Below are 12,365 nucleotides of genomic sequence, written 5' to 3' on the forward strand. Positions count from 1 at the left end.
AAGAGCCATCACTTGATTATCTGTGATTAGGCATTTATACATAACTGATACCTACACGAATTTCCAAATTCTCCCTTCTCATCAAACTTTCCTCATCACTAAGTCTGAAGAAAGTAACTTACACTTCTTCTCTTTCCTTCGTTTGCTCTCTGGTGGAGTAAAGGACAAGCTGCTCTGGCTAGGAGAGTCCATATGGAGCTAGAATTAGCCTAAGTGAGATCTGGCTTCCGAACCAACAGACCGCAGCATTCTCATTTGGATAGTTAGATGTTTACAAACTTTTTTTTTTTCCCAGTCAAATGAGGACCTTTGCATTCTTTTACTTTAATAGCAATCTCTTTGAAAACATTTCAGTGGTCAGAGGATGTATTAAAACACACACGCAGGTTGTATAAATTTATAGGTTTATTAGGGCAGGAAGACTTGGAACAATATAAGCAGAAAAAACAAAAATCTTACAAATAAATCACTTTTAAGTGTGTTGACCCACAGAATTTTTTAGTAAACTTGTAATTCCAGATGAATACTGTGGCAAGCTTATTGATATTGTCATCTGCGAATTAAGGAAAGGGAGAAGAGCCAGATATAACAGAAATGAATTGTTGCAAAGTGGTAATTTTCTGATATGATGAAACACAAAAAGAAACTAAAAATCTAAAGATAGCAAGATGTCAATTTCTTAGTTTTAATAATGTATTATAGGTTATGTAAGATGCTGCCAACGGGGGAAACTGGGTAAAGAGTACACAGGACTTGTCTGTACTATTTTTGTAACTTCTTGTGAGTCTATAGTTATTCCCCTCCTCCACCCCCAAAAAAAGGAAAGCAAGAAAAAATAGGAAATCTAGATAAGAAATAATGTTTGGAAAGACAACTTAAAGCAAATATACATAGTCAGCAGTCACAGACTGTTGCTTTGCTAGGTTTCCATAGGTTTGTAAGGAGTTAACCAAAATTTTAAAAATTCTTCCAAAGTGTGCTACATAAATACACTTTACTAATAAAAATATTGGGCTCTGAAAAGTAGCGTCCTATTTTTAATGTTTGAACTAATGTTTTCCAGAGATGTGTGTAGAGTGAAACATAGTATTGTGTTTGCAAAAGTTAATTTTGTGAAAGCCACAAAAATGAGTGTTTGCTCTTGAGAAAGGAAAATTTGTATTTCTTGACATCATCAAAGAAAAATGTGAAGGATCTGATATGAAATGAACAAAAATGTACAAATCCTACCACCTCATTGCTCAAAACCATATAAATACTTTCAAATTTTTCCTTCATCTATTAATATGTCCCTGGAGCGGACAGCCCACACAGACCTGGGGGCATTCACATGTCAGAATATTCCATAAAGATTTGGGAACACATATTTTTGGCAGAAAGAATGTGCAGGGAAAGACTGCTTGTGAAACAGTTCAGAGTGATGCATTTAGTCAGGATCCCCTTGCAATGACAAAACGTTAGTGTCATACTTTATAACATTCTTGGGAGCCTTCAAAAGACACATGCCATCATGAACTTTTTAAAAATATTTATTTATTTGGATGTGCCAGGTCTTAGTTGCGGCATACAGGATCTTTAGTTGCTGCATGTGGGATCTAGTTCCCTGACCAGGGATTGAACCCGGGCCCCCTGCATTGGGAGTGTGGAGTCTTAGCCACTGGACCACCAGGGAAGTCCCCATTGTGAACTTTAAAACAAGTGGAATGGTTTTTTTGGCAACAGATAGCAAATATCCTATAGTGGGAGAAGTAAAAATACAGAGAAGTTCCAAAATTGCCTCATACCACTCTACCTTAAAGTATACTCTCATAATAAAATTATAAGAGCAACATAGAAATTTGCTTGGCCGGACACTTCATTTATATTTCCTTTTTAAATATTAAAGTACAGCAATATGGCATAAAGTAAAAGGGGAATTAGGGCCAGAAAGACTAGAGTTTCAAATTCTGACTCTCAGCTACTAGTTTTGTTACCTTAGGCAAGTCATAATTGCTCTGAATCTCAATGTCTTTGTTACTAAAATGGGTATAATAATCCCCATATCTCAAGGTTGGTCCTAGTACTGAAAGGAATAATATATTTAATAGCTTAGTACAATGCTGTGCAAATAGTAGGTAGTCGATAAGTGTGAGCTTCCTCCCAGTTTTCCCAGAAGATATGGCAAAACCTTTCTTTCTCTGTTTGGTATAAGCCAAAACAAGTGGCTAAGGAGTAAAATAAAAAAAAGTAAGAGCATCTAATCCTAATATTACCCAATCTTTCCATTAATTATGCAGTTATATAAACTTAAACTAGTATTTAATAAACATTATTGGATTTATTGGTATTATTCAGGTACCTGAATAGGTTCTCTCTTGAAAGTCCGCTCTTTATTTTATCTTTAACTGATTTAGCAAAAATATGTCATTAATCCTTTTATTCAGATCATAACATAGTATGATCTTTCGGGAATATTAAGCCCCTCTTGATCCCAGGTGAAAACCATAGTTTCAGTATTTGCTCACAGGTCTGAGCAAAATAGTGACATGGAAAGAGAAAGCACGAGGTTAGAGATTTTGTCTTTCAAGGCTGATGGTATGATAATTCTCCTGTGATGAAGCCACCTGTTGATGTCTCACTGCCTAGAGACCAAAGTTCCCTAGTTCATGCCTCCCTCGCAGTGCCATACTCCAGCCCTCATGAACTCTAAAGGGAGAGCAAGCCTTCTGAAATCGCAGGGGTGGGCAGCAGAGAAACAGCCCTTGGAAGGCATTAGAGCCAGGTTCTTAACATGGAATTGTGGGCTTATTCAGGGGGTTCTGGAACCTACAGTCCCTGGATGTAAAGTGGTGTCGAAGTGTATTTCGTGCCTTCTTCCCAGGAGGCTGCTCAACTACCACTTCCCTCTAGAGGTCTTCTCCAACCTGCCAGAGGTCTCGCCCACAAAATCTCTCATCACCTTTGTGTATTTCCTGCGGCGCCGCACCGCAATCTGTCATTGCCTTGTTTGCTTAAATCCGTCTACCCTACTAGAAGATGAGCTTCCCAAAGCGCAGGACCCTGGTCTTTCTCCAGGGCCTTGAACCTGGTGGATCTCGAGAGATACTTCCGGAATGAAGGACAGGTCCGTGTCCATCAGATATTTAACGGACTCTATATTCTTCCCCCCTCGCCCCCAGCATTCTTCTCCGGAAATCATTTCAAAATCATTCATTTTGGAAATAAGGCTTTCAGCATTTCGACCACACCCACCCACCTTCGTTCCTACCGTTAGAACTGCCACCCGGGCCCACTCACCCAAGCCCATTAGGCCGGACAGTTTGGAGGTGACCAGGGCAGGGGCTGCCTCGAACGGGCACGCGCATCAATTCACATTCCCGGACCCGGTCCTGGGGGCGGAGGGGTTGGGTGGGCCCCGCGGGCCCGGAGGAGCCACCTCGGGAGGCCGCCCGGGCCTCCACCTTACCCGCGGTCCCAAACCTCTTTCCCACAGGCGGTGCGCAGCCGGCCGCTGAGGGACAAGCCCGTCCCGCAGCGCGCGCCACTGCGACCACAACTGCTTCCGGGTGAGCGGGTCGTCGACACTGTGGCCCCGCCCCTCCTCCGCCTCCGCCGCCCGCCGCTCGGGCTGCGGCTCCTCCTGGGGGCCGGTTCCCGCTGTCTCAGCCGCGGCGCCGAGGGACATCGGCGTGACTGACTGACCGGCTGCCGGCGCCGGGAGCCGCCGCATCCAGCCCGGTCCGCCTGGCCGGGGACCCAGGACCGAGTCCGCCCCTCGCGCCCCTCGCCTTTCGCCCCGGCGGGCTCCCGGCCGGCGAGCTGCGCTCCGGCCCTTCCCGGGCGGCGTCGCAGCCATAGCCCGCGCCCGGAGACAGGTAAGGGCCGCTCCTCCCGCCGGCCAGGAGGGGAGTGAGGAGCGGGGCCGCCTTCCCGGCCTCTGCAGCCCGGCGAGGTCCGCGCCGCCGCGGACTCCTGCTGGGGGCCGGGCCCCCAGGCGGGCCCCGGGGTCGAGGTCGCCCCCTGCCTGCGGCGTCCTCGGGCTTCACGCCGGGTCTCGAACGCGCAGCCTCGGTCCGCGAGCGGGGACGGCGTTACTCCCATTGTGGGAGAAATGAACTCGGGCCGCTGTCTCTCCGCTTCGAGTGCTCGGGGCTCCTCCTGCTCCCCGGGCGCGGCACTCCCTCGCTTCTGTACCCGACCGGCCACTCCGGGGAAGGGTGTCAGGCCGGTGGAAGGCGTAGCGCTTTTGTGGGATTTTTTTTTTCTTCTTCCTTGACCCGAATTGAAGCGCGGGCATAACAGGCGCTTGTTAGGAGTGTCAGGGTTAATGCTTGACTAATGCGAGGTGTTATTCACACCCAGATTGTTAAGCTATATAGCTCCAGCCAGGCCTGCTTCTCGTGCCCGTGGATATCCCGCAGGAAGCTGGAGGACCTAAGGAAACCCGTGTCTTTTTCTTTCTTCGAGGGGACGGAAAAGTGCAAGTGTTTGCTCTACTTTTTCCACCGTGGGAGATACAAATATCAGGCTGCGGAGACCTGGCCAGGGAAATATTGCATCCTAAACTGTAACTCTTTGTAGCGTATTTTCTTTGAGTTTCCATTTAATGACTCAGCATTTCTGTCCTAAAAAGAAAAGCTGCAGCGTAGGTTCATTGATTAAAAGATGTATGTAAGGGTAACAGTGCCCGTTACTTAGTTATGGCATCACAATGGGAAGAGAATGTGGATACAGTAATGGAACCACAGAGATGGAGAGCGGGGTGTGGATGGATCAGTTCTTAATTAGTGTTTAAAATAACATTGTTTCAAGGTTAAAATGTTTATTTGGGGGATGCTTCTGTATGAAGAGGTGCAATTGTTGGAAAAGACAAAGTGTTGCAGGTAAGGGTTAGTTGGCAGGGACTTGACGTTTGCTGTGGTTTGAAGGTCTTGCAGAATTAACCCTGTTTAACAAACATCATGCTCTGTTTAACACATGTAGAGATGATGACCCAGTACTATACTCATGTAGAATAAGAATTTCGGAAAGTGTGATTCATTTAGGAAGTTAGGTCACTCGCTTTGTGAATCATTGATATGGATCTTAAACTTGGAATAGAGGAAAGCTAGAGGTTTGTTACTGCCTGTTTAATTAGATGCTTTTGCTCATAGAAAGTGTTGTATTGATGCTTTGTTAGGTTTGTTGCTGCATATTTATTGTCATGAAGTATGGTAAGGAAATAAAAAGTGAACTTTTGCAGAAGCTTTGGATTTAGAATAGTTTGTTAGTTCCTAAGTGGATTGTTGTGATTTTACCCACTTTCTTCTTCTTTTTTTTTTTTTCCAAATGTGGGAAGATAAATGAAGGAAGATAAGTGTCCAGAAACAAAATAAATGTCGGTGAAAAGGAGAGCTACCAACTTTAAGGCAGGAAAAACTTCACTGAAAGAATCTGCGGTACACAGAAGAGTCTTGAGTGAAAGGCCTTACCCATTTGGGGGAATCTGCCCTTAAAAATGTGCAATGAGACTATGCTGAGCTCATATTTAAGTTCTGATAGAGAAGAAAGTGTGTATTGAAGTGGTGATTCATTATTGGAATGAATTCGTTTTAAACTAGAAATAACTTTTTATTGCAGAAATGTAATTTGATCATTTTTGGCTTTTAAAGTGTTGCTAAGCAAAATGACTTTGAATCACAGCGTTCTTAATACTCTTAGCCTTCTTTTCTTTTTCTTCTTTTTGGAAGTCAGCTTATTTTACCTTGATTTTGATTTATAAGGAACTTTAGTTAGTTATCAGTTATAAAGTAATGGTAAGTTTACCCTGTTGGTCTTGCTTACTAAATTCCTTTAATTGTTTGACTAAATTTCCGCGTCTTATTTCCTTGGATATCCATTCTTATATTCAGAGCGTTCCCTAATGTTGCTTTTGATTTGTGTCCAGCTAATAGTGACTTAAGAGTTTCAGTTTCCAGTGAACAGCTATTCCCTTTTGGAAAATCCCTTGTGGAAACTGCCTGAACTGACAGTCCTGATAGGTAGATATGCAAGAGAAGCCTTCTTAGGTCAGGATTTAAGCATCTCCACAATGAAGGAATAAAGTGATACGGGGAATATATTTGGCAAAGTAGAGTCTTCTCTCAAAACAAAACCAAAAACTGATCTTTACTAGAAATGAGAGAGAGGGAGCAGTTTCTTGCAGAGCTGTTTATGAATTGTTTACCCTGCTCCTAGTTTGAAGAGGAACAGAATTGATGATAATATATTAAAAAAAAAAACTCCCTATAGCGTGTTGGGAATGTCTGTGAGGATCATTTTAGAGGAAATACTGTTCTTCTGTCCTCACCATAGAAGTACTTTCCATTGCACCTACAAAGTAGAGACCATTTCATAGCCTTTTCCTTTTAGGTGGTTGCTTTCTCTCTGGAGAATCTGAACGGAGAGATGGTCCTTTAACAGGAAAAATGTACCACCTTATCCAGTTTGCAAATAAAGACTTTATGACCATCATTCAAAACTCAACTTTTAAAACTTCAGAAGGAAGGAATTGAGCAAAATTTACCCTGTGAGTAAAATAACTTTGGCTTTTTCTCTATTCTTTCCTTTAAGGTAATAGATAGGATACCATTAGAAATGATTTTTTTTGTGTTGCACATTGTGCTTTCACCTTAAAAAACTTTTTGGCCTACAATAAATGAAGCCACACTTAAAAGGAATCAAACACTGGGCTAAAAACTGGGTTTATTGTATGCTAATACTTTTTCAGTTATTCTATTATATCTTTATTTTGGTTGGGGAATGGAGAAAGAATTCTGTTTCTTGTAGAAGCTCTGAGATTTGCTCCATATGTATGCTTTTGTTTTGGTCTAGTGGTGGGGAGAGCAGTAGATAAGAGTACGGGTGGTTAAGAAAAGGGAAGGGACTTCCTTGGTGGTGCGGTGCTTAAGAATCTGCCTGCCAATGCAGGGGACATGGGTTCGATCCCTGGTCGGGATCCCCCAGGGGATCCCACATGCAGCAGAGCAACTAAGCCCTTGCGCAAACCCAGTGCAGCCATAAATAAATAAATTAATGTTAAAAAAAAGAAGAGGGAAGAAATGGCATCCATAGAAGGGGAGTGCTCACTTATGGATTCAGTAGATGTTTGTGGGACTTTTAAAAATTGCTAAACATTTAAAAAGAAAATGTTATATGGTGAAAAGGAAGTTTTCTTTCCACAATAAACTTCTAGCCTTCTTCCCCCACCCCCTACGCCAACTACATAATCCAAGCAACCACTCTTAATGGTTTCCTGTGTATCTCTCTCCAGATTTTCTCTTACATATATAATCACCTGTGTTTAGGAGAAATGTCCTATACCTTTTATTCTTACCCTTGATATGTCTTAGAGATCATTGTATATTAGCACATATGTCCAGCTAATTTTTAAAAAGACTGGATGTCCTGCCTAGTGTAGATGAACCATAGCTTGTTCATTTTCCATAATTTATTTTAACATTCCCTATTAACAGACATTTAGGTTGTTTTTAGCTTTCCACTAACACTGCTGTAAGGAACAACTCATATGTAAGTCTTTGCTCTAGTGCATAAGTGTGTATATGGAATTTATTTCTGAAAGTGTGAGTGTAAGGTTCGGACTTAAATTGTGAAATTTTAAAAATTTATTTCAAGCTTATATTGAGATTTATTTTATAATAGAAGTTACCTTTTTTTCTTAACCTTGTAGGAGAAAAGAGTGCTTAATTACTTTGTATTCTTTATCCTCACAATTTAAAAATATACTGTAAATGTATTTTATAAGGTAATTTTAAACATTTTAGAGTGACAGCTGGGTAATTTTATTTGTACCGGTAAAGGTAAAAGTACTGTACCTTGAAGACTGTGCTATTACAGACAAACTCCTTCATTTATATTTGGTAATACTAGTTAAATGAGTGCCTTTTGTAGTAGCTTGATTGTTTTAGGATTTGATGACCAATATCAATTAAAAACATTGTATATAGTTTTACTTCTTGCCCTGCAGAAGTCTGCTGCCATATTGCTAGTCACATGGGAAATAAATGGCCTACCTTCTCTCTTCCTTTATCATCCGTAGCTTAGTCTATTCCTAATAAAATAAACCTCTGTGGGGTTTGAGATCCAAAAATCCTTTTGCAAACCAAAGTGCTATTGATGGATTAATTTCTCAAGGCAAAAGGTAGGTACAGATTTAATCTTTATTCTTCAAAGTGTTTGTGAGCAGAGTAAGGGAGGTTTACATTTTTAATTTCAATGTTACACAGCTCACTCATGACCGGGAGGAGGTTCAGGAATCTTTGCCCTTTTAAAATGAGAGAGACTAGTGGAAAAAAAAAAGTGCTGAGGGACTAACATATGAGGATGAAGTTGGAACTTGTGAGTGGCAGTTTCCCTGGCTGGTGCCCAGGGTCTATTCTGAGGCCTTGTCAAAGCGCATCTGACAGAACCCACCACATAACCACAATCTATCCTGGCCCCACTGCAAGTCAGGAAGGCCTGCGGTTTAGGAAAAGTGGCAACAACAGAAGAGGGAGCTTATAAAGGACATTTGCCTTCAGAAGATTAAGGCTAAGTTTTGGGGTGAAAATGTGCTTAGCATGCGTATCCTAGGATCCAGTTTTTTTTGGTCTTCCCTTTTTAGGGAATGAGCATGATTAAGGAAAACTAACGAGGCCAGCATTTTAGAAAAATGTGCACAAAGAAGAGCACAGGATCGTACCAGTATTGATGTCATGTCTGGTTCTGAGAGTGTTTGGCGGGGATCAGTCAAATGTTTTACAACAGGGGAAAAACATTACTGTTACCCACACAGGGAGGCCGTGCCCTGAGTTGAAATAGTAGTCCAATTCAGAGACCTTTACACTTGTCCCTGGGATCAAAAGGACACTGGGAATGATGGGCTGTTTTACAGGATTATTTTGAGTTTATACAGAGAAATCAGCTTCTTCCCAAATTCTCATTCTCTTCTTCCCATAGAACTGTACAGTAGCATGTGTAATATCAGGAAGTTATCTCTTTAAACTCTTGCTTATTACCAGATGCTGTGTCCCAGCATAGCTTCCTTTCTGTACCAGGTGCTTTCTCATGAAAACCTTGGTGTTTCTGTACTTAGTGAATAAAGTACTTGGGTTTGAAGTTCTTTAACTGATCTCACTTCTTAGGCTAGAAAGCTGTTGAAGAGCTTAGTGTGCCAGTCTTTTGATCAAGGTTCATGTCACCATATTTATCCGCAGCCTTGGATTAGAGTGGAGGTTGTTTGAAGAATTTGGCATACAGACTTAATTTATAGATGCAAAGCCTGCAGATAGTTTCCTTTCTTTTGCCTTAGGTTAGGTTGACACTCCAGGAAATTGAGTTTTTCTTGCCCTCAGAAATTTGGATTGTTAGCATTTGATGATGATGATGTATTTAGTATTTAGTGTGAGGAGAAAAAATAATCGTAATATTTTTCTCTCTTCTCTATTCCTATTATCTGGTTTATTCCTATTATCTTATTATATCCCTTCCCTTTTTCGGCCTTCCCCTCCTCCTCCTAAAAGAGTGGGATTAGAACAGCGCAGAGGGGAGAGAGCGGAAAAGAGGTTGGGAAAACCTTGGAGTGCAACGGCTTATCAGGGTGTTTTTATTTTCTCAGAAGTAGATTATTACTTTAAAATCATAGTCATCTTTTTCCAGTGCTTTCATTTTGAACCCTCTATATCTTAGTTTTCTTTCATTATGAACACCAAAATTTTAACTACTTTTGATACAAAATGTCTTTACTGCTTTAGGAAACAAATTTAACTTTTAAGTTGCTTGTTCTGATCACATTGTTATTCTTTCTACATCTCCCACTTTCCTCAATAGAAACATTTTAACAGCTAGGAGCAGTTTTTTGGCTGTCTGATTTCTATCTTAAGTAGAGTATGCTGTGTGCAGAGGATTAGGATGTTAAAATGTTTATTTCTCTGTTAAATGGTTTAATCATTTATGATAACAAACAATATAATTATTGCATTTATTGTAATATTTATTGTATAATTACAATATAATTAGTAAGCATACATGTTGTTTCTATTAAAAAAAAAAAAGTATTCCAGTTAAGTGATGCATAGATTATAGGACTAAAAATAGGGGGAAAAAAATTCATTGTAGGTTTAGATGAGATGTTTTTCCCCTATCACAGTTATCACTATGTCTAAGTGGATAGTCAAGGAAATGAGAGGGTCGCTGTCCTCCTGTCTTACTACACTCATCTTTTGCTCTCTATCCAAAGTGGTTTTTTAGTTGTGGTAAAATACACATAACATAAAATTTACCATTTTCAGCATTTTAAAGTATACAATTCAGTGGCATTAAGTACATTCACATTGTTGTGCAGCCATCACCACCATCCATCCCCAGAACTTTTTCATCCTCCCAAATGAAAACTCTGTGCCCATGAAACAATAATCCTCATTCCCCCCAGCCTCTGGTAACCACTATTCTACCTTCTGTCCCTATGAATCTGACTACTCTAGGTACCTCATATAAGTGGACTCATGTGGTATTTGTCTTTTAAAAACTAGTTTATTTCCCTTAGCATAATGTCCTCAAGCTTCATCCATGTTGTAGCATGTATGAAAATTTCACCCATTTTTGAGGCTGAATAATATTTCATCATATAGATATAGATATATAGCATATTTTGTTTATCCATTCACCTGTTAATGGACATTTGGGTTGCTTCCACCTTTTGGCTCTTGTGAATAATGCTGCTACGAACACAAGTGTATATCTGTTTGAGTCCCTCCTTTCATTTCTTTTGGGTATATATCCATAAGTGGAATTGCTGGATCATATAGTAATTCTGTGTTTAATTTTTTGAAGAATTGCCATACCATTTTCCACAGCAGCTGTGCCATTTTACAGTGGTACAGGGTTGTAATATCTCTGCATCCTTGACACACTTAATTATTCTCTCTCTTTCTTTCTTTCTATCTTTTTTTCTTTTTAAAAATAATAGCCATCCTAATGGGTGTGGGGTGCTATCTCATTGCATTTTGACTTGCATTTCCCTAATGATTAGTGATGTTGAGCATCTTTTCACATGCTTTTTGGCCATTTGTATATCTTCTTTGGAGAAATATCTATTCAAGTCCTTTGCCCATCTTTGAATGGGTTGCTTTTGTTGTTGTTGTTGAGTTTTAGGGGTTCTTTATATATTCTGGTTATTAATCCCTTATCAGATATATGATTTGCAAATATTTTCTCCCATTCCATAGGTTGATTTTTTTTTACTCTGTTGATAGTGTACTTTGATGCAGAAAAGTTTTTTTTTTTAATTAATAGCTACTTTATTTATTTATTTATTTATTTTTAGCTGTGTTGGGTCTTCGTTTCTGTGCGAGGGCTTTCTCTAGTTGCGGCAAGCGGGGGCCACTCTTCATCGCGGTGCGCGGGCCTCTCACTATCGCGGCCCCTCCCGTTGCGGGGCACAGGCTCCAGACGCGCAGGCTCAGCAGTTGTGGCTCACAGGCCCAGTTGCTCCGCGGCATGTGGGATCGTCCCAGACCAGGGCTCGAACCCGTGTCCCCTGCATTAGCAGGCAGATTCTCAACCACTGCGCCACCAGGGAAGCCCCACAAAAGTTTTAATTTTGAAATCCACTTCATCTAACTTTCCTTTTGTTGACTGTGCTTTTGGTGTCCTATCTAAGAAATTATTGCTATATCCGATGTCAGGAAGCTTTTTGTGTATGGACAGTTTAAGCTCTTACATTTATTTCTTTGACCTACTAAGGGTTAATTTTTGTATATGGCATACACTAAGGGTCTAACTTTATTCTTCTGAATATGGATATCCAGTTTTACCAGCACCATTTGTTGAAAAGACTGTCCATTCCCCATTAACTGATCTTGACACCCTTGTTGAAAATCATTTGACAACATGTGCCGGGTTTATTTTAGTGCTATCTATTATATTCTGTGGTCTATATGTCTCTCTTTATGCCAATACCACACTGTTTTGGTTACTGTAGCTTCCTAGTAAATTTTGAAATCAGGAAGTGTGATACCTCCAACTTTGTTCTTCTTTTTCAAGATTGTTTTGGCTATTCGGGGTCCCTTTAGATTCCATAGGAGTTTTAATGTTGGGATGGGTTTTTCTATTTTTGCAAAAACTGTCATTGGGATTTGATAGAGATTGCATTGAATCTGTAGATTTCTTTGGGTATTTGACATTTTAACAATATTAAGTTTTCCAATCCATGAACCTGAGGTGGCTTTCCATTTATTTATGTGTCCTTTAATTTCTTTCAGCAATGTTTTGTAGTTTTCAGTGAACAGATCTTTTGCCTTCTTGGTTAGGTTTATTCCTAGTATTTTGTTCTTTTTTCCTATTGTAAATGGTATTGTTTTCTTAATTTC

General features: G+C 40.5%; 1 protein-coding gene across 18 annotated transcripts in view; it reads left to right on the plus strand.

Moving 5' to 3' along the window:
• Nucleotides 1-3,582: 3,582 nt before the first annotated feature.
• Nucleotides 3,583-12,365, plus strand: part of LRRFIP2 (LRR binding FLII interacting protein 2) — a 128,173-nt gene continuing 119,390 nt past the window's right edge. For 11 of the 18 annotated variants that reach the window (XM_059939133.1, XM_059939143.1, XM_059939139.1 and 8 more), the window contains exon 1: nt 3,583-3,854. The gene's annotated coding sequence lies outside the window, so the exon portion shown is untranslated. Of the gene's footprint in view, nt 3,855-6,369; nt 6,527-12,365 lie in introns of all 18 variants that reach the window. The other 7 variants (XM_059939145.1, XM_059939147.1, XM_059939149.1 and 4 more) reach the window with 4 other exon arrangements.

The sequence above is a fragment of the Balaenoptera ricei genome, chromosome 11 (genome assembly GCF_028023285.1).
Source record: "Balaenoptera ricei isolate mBalRic1 chromosome 11, mBalRic1.hap2, whole genome shotgun sequence".
Lineage (NCBI taxonomy): Eukaryota > Metazoa > Chordata > Mammalia > Artiodactyla > Balaenopteridae > Balaenoptera > Balaenoptera ricei.